Genomic DNA, 5084 nt, shown 5'->3' with positions numbered 1-5084 from the left:
TGCCCCCGACACCGGAGCCCGTCCCATCAGCCTGTGAGGGTCCGCCAGTGGAGGCAGCCCGCGGACGGCCGCTTGTTCGGCCTGTACCGATCCCGCTGCCATGGAAGGTGCCCGTTCCCATAGCGGACCCGTCGGTCCCGGAAGTGACCGTGCCCCAGAAGGTCCAGGCCCCGGCAGTCCGCCCGGCCAAGATGGAGGTGGATGTTGCCCGGAGACCCGCCCAGCAGGCAGAGCTGGCTGCTCCCCGATCCCAGGCCTTGGCTGAGGCGTGGCAGGGTTGTCGCTGCAAGGCAGCACAGCAGGTCACGACACAGCGGGGTTCCCCAGTGAAGGTGTCGGTCGTAGCCGGCACGGGGGAGCTCCGGCTGGGCCCAACCTTCGCACAAAAGGAGCAGGCAGACGCTCCATATTGGGAGCGGCAGCAGCGCCAGCTGGGCCGGGAGATTGCGGCCCGGGAGAAGAAGAAAGCAGAAGTGCTGGCCCGGACCATTAAAGAAAAGGAAAACCTCTGGAGTGCCACCTACCGGGTACAGGGCCCAACTCACGAGGGCCAGGTCCGGCGTTTTGACCCCCAGCATGGATGGGGGTTCATCTTTGAACCGGGCCTGGAGGCAGAGATTTTCGTTTCCCATCGGGATGTCTATCCTCACCTCCCGATGGACCATCCGGATCGAGATCTGGTGCCCGGCGACCTAGTCATTTACACCCGGCACTGCGGGGAGAGGGGCTGGTTTGCCCTCAACGTCAGAAGAAGGGTAAGCCGTGATGTCCAGAGGCGGCCCCAGTCTCCTCCCCCACCGTACAGCTCCGAGGTCGTGGTTGAGGAAGAATATGAAGAAGCGGAGTAAAATGGCTACCCCATTTATTGTTGGCCCCCGTTGGGACCCTGTTTGTACTGTTTACCCATAGACAAGGCCGAGAACTTGCAGGCCACCCAATAACTTTTGGGTTTGTAAATAAGTCCCGGACCACCCTTTAGGTCCCACCGCCTGCGGAGAGGCAGACTGGAGGAAGGGCCTGCGGGAATGTGATGGCCAAGGCCCTGTCACCAATGCAGCCAGTGACGACCCTCCGGGTCAGGGGTCCCCTGGACGTGGGGCCTCTTTTTACCCGGCCCGTTTGGGCAACACCTGGACCCATTCATGTTCCTGGAAAAGGCATGCTGCCTGTTTCTTAGAGGCAGCATCAAGGCTAGGTTTGCTTGGGTGGGCAACTGGAAAGACCTGGTCCCGTTTCCCGTTAATAAAAATGTTTTATTTATGTACAACGTTCAAGAATGTGCCTCCCGCAAGGGATGATTTCCAAATCTGCTTGAATGTAAAAAGTTTAGTATACTAGTACCCATTTTTCCTGTTTATCTTTTATAGCAAACAAAAATAAACTGGTGGTGGTCGGGCAGCCCGCGGACGGTCTGCATTAAACCAAGGGGGAATGTGACGCCCTGGACTAGCCAGGTAGTCACAGGTAGGCCCTTGCACAAACACCCGTCCCTTAACAAGGTAACAGCAGCCAACCTAAAAATCCTGAGTCACCCCTCTCAGGTCTTGACGTTCACACCAGGAGGTGGAGCCAGGCGGTTGGCCATGCCCACAGAGGAGTTCGGATAGCCTGAGGCGGGAAAACACAACAGAGGAGATGAAGTTAGGGAGGAGAGTAGTAGACAAGAGAAAACATCTGTCAGGGATCTAGGTCGTAGTCCAGATACCCTGTGACCAGGAGGCAGACGGTGGTTGCCGCCTGCAGGAGCCGGGAAGGCGGCTGGTGGAACTGTAAGGGACCGGGACAGGGTAGTGGCCCGCCGGTACCGAACCGGGGAACCAACTGGAAACCGGAGCACCAGGAGGGGTACTCAGATCCAGAACGAGGTTCAGAAGCCACTGGACCACGTCGAATTTACTGATTGAGGTCTGGACCTTAGGTCCTTTCCCGTCCCAAGACCCGAAAGACGGCAACAGCCCACCGAGGGGGATAGAAAGCCACCGCACAGGCAGAGAGATCCCATGGGCCAGCGCCTGCGGGCAAACGGGTTCCCCGACACACAGAAAGCCGGGGAGCGGACTACTGTCGCTGAGGCGTAGGCAGTCAAAATCTACAAAAACGAGGTGCAGGAGAGATGTGGGAACCACCGAACCGGGTGGGGGACCAGACGCAGCCGGCTGCGGGCACCGACCACCATCCTTTTGGTTTACCAGAGACTCCGGTGTATCTGTCATAATGAGTACAACAGTGCCCTCGGGATGCGCACCGCACCAACACACCCGCACCTCGCAACCACCGGGCCCCGGGACCATCACCCCCTGCCCACGGAGGGGTCAATACCAGGCTGCACAACACCGTCCCCGGGAGCCTAGTTAACGGCAGCAGTGGTGTCCACACTCAGCACAACCCGTGGGTGGCGTCACGAACTTACATCCCTAAACACCACGGCCTCAGCCGTGAACCTCCCCACCGAAATCCCCTGACACAGTGCCAGCACCCCTTCAGAGCGACGTAACCCCAGGTCCGGAGGTGCTCGAGCCACCCACCAAATGAGCCCGGACCCGAGCGGCTCGGCTGCCGGCCGAGCCTTGGGGCGGTACAATATTGCAGCGTGTAAAGTACCCTTTAGTGTCAGTGCCCATCTACGAAAACTGAACAATAACTCTCCGCTGACTGATCCCCCGGCTGGAGGTGACGCAGCCTGAACTCAGCCAAGAAGACTCAGTCAGGATCATCAAAGATGAGATCCAAGGCCTCAAAAATCCAACCACCGACCGGAGACAACAAGAGCCATGTGGTAGAGAAAGCCCAGGATGGCAGATCCCCTGCATCAGTGAGATCACAATCCCCACCCGCTGCTCCTCATCTCCAGAGGAGAAGGCCGAAGCCTAAAGGACAAACTTCAGGCCTAATTGAAAACTAAGAATTTGTTTCTACACCCCTGCAAACCTGTCTGGGAGCAATTCTGGGCTCCGGCTGAACCTGTCTACTACCCTCAGACTCCCCAACATTGGGAGCCTGTGACCGCTGCTGCTGATCAGGTCACGTGAGGCCTGCAACCTCCAGAGACCAGGGACTGACCCTGCAGCCGCTCACTCAGAACAATGACGGGATCCATAGAGAAAACAAAACAAAAATCTACAACAACCAAAGAAAATAATAATCCGCGTGTCAGTTTTTTCTTTCTTCCTCATTTGTGTGGCCGGTGAGAATGTCACGCTAGGTAAGGGAAAGTAACAAGCAAACGGCGAAAGGGAAGGGAAACCCTATATGTAGGGGAAGGGGAGCTGATGACTCATGACTGACCCTGCTGCTGGGCCCGGGGTTCCCTCACCGCACCGAGCCGGATACCTGACCCTGATCTGCGCCATAGGTAAGGAGCAGATGCGACAAGCTCTTCATCAACACAACTAGACACTAAAGGACACACGGGGACAACAAACAAGGGAAAATAGCAAACACCTCATCTCCAGGTGACCCAGGAGAGAAGCTGCAACAACCAAGTGTCTCCAGATGTATGCAGAGCCACAGCTAGCACTGAAGGCATAAAGATATATGAAATCTCACCAACACCGAGTAATAGGAAGTGATGGTATATAAAGACAAGGGAAGTGCTGATGAACAGCGGCTGAATGGCTGAGGAAATCTACAGCGACCTTCTATAGCCGGACACCACAGGACTGTGCACCTGTGACACCTACATCTCATTTCAATCTATCACCCACCCGTCCTCTCCACAGTTCTGCACCTCCCTACATCTCTTCCTCATCTCTATCACCCACCCGTCCTCTCCACAGTTCTGCACCTCCCTACATCTCCTCCTCATCTCTATCACCCACCCGTCCTCTCCACAGTTCTGCACCTCCCTACATCTCCTCCTCATCTCTATCACCCACCTGTCCTCTCCACAGTTCTGCACCTCCCTACATCTCTGTCTATCACCTACCCAACCTCTCTGTTCTGTGGATGATCTAACACTCACATCGTCCATAATCTGGGCCTCTCACTCCTCTCTCTAGGACTTCTCTCGTGCTGCTCCAGTTTTCTGGAATGAACTACGGACGACCAGATTAATACCTAGCCTCCACATTATTAAGCCTTTCCCTAAAAACACCTCTCTAGACCGGCCGATCACCGCTCCTCACTAATGTAACTCTCCCCCGTTCTCCTGTTATGGCGGCCATCTTGGGTGACATGTAACTTCCGCTGTCACGCCTGATCCGGTGATCGCTGGGAGCGGATGGTCCCTGCAGGCCTCCGTAGCTCCCCTCTCAGTCCTCAGTCCCCCACACATCGGGCTTCATAGGTGAGTTGATCGCAATGTTAAGTCCCTCGAGGAAAACAAAACAAATAAAGTAAAATGAGGAAAAATATGAAAAAACCTTTCAGGATATAAAAGGTTAAATCACCTTTGTCGTTGTTTGACAATAACATGGACGATGGAACAGTGATATCACTAATAGGAAGAAAAAACAAGTGTCCTGAGGGGTCACTGAGGTGTGCAGCCCCCGAGCCCCCGAGCCCCCGAGCCCCCGAGCCCCCGAGCCCCCGAGCCCCCGAGCCCCCGAGCCCCCGAGCCCCCGAGCCCCCGAGCCCCCGAGCCCCCGAGCCCCCGAGCCCCCGAGCCCCGTCCACCACACGTCTGCCCTCAGACTCTGCGCCGCGCTGCTTATATATAGAGGGACAGCCAATCACAGCACGGCTCTCATACAGGAACTGACAGGAAAAATGAATCCCACAGACTTATTGGTTGTTATATGCCACACCCCTTGTACTGAACAAATGAAACTGAACTCTGATTGGCTTCTGTGGAGAAATATACGCTAAATTCTGTTTGGTTGCTATGTAGGATAAATAACTGACAACTTATGATTGGTGGGATAAAAGGCACGTGGTGATTGGTCGGGCGCCGGGAGTTGTGATTGGCTGGCTCCCCGCTGTACGGAGTCTCTGTCACTGCGGAGGTTTCCATATTCTGGTAGACCCGGGAGCAGGAGGTGCGCGCGGTGTCTGCTGCCCTCTGGTGGTGGAGCCGCACACAGACAGCGCTGGAAAGTTAGTCTCTGTGACACGCATGCGTTGTATGGTCTTTGGTTGGTCCTTTC

The sequence above is a fragment of the Anomaloglossus baeobatrachus genome, chromosome 4 (assembly GCF_048569485.1).
Source record: "Anomaloglossus baeobatrachus isolate aAnoBae1 chromosome 4, aAnoBae1.hap1, whole genome shotgun sequence".
NCBI lineage: Eukaryota > Metazoa > Chordata > Amphibia > Anura > Aromobatidae > Anomaloglossus > Anomaloglossus baeobatrachus.
This window is presented reverse-complemented; position numbering follows the sequence as displayed.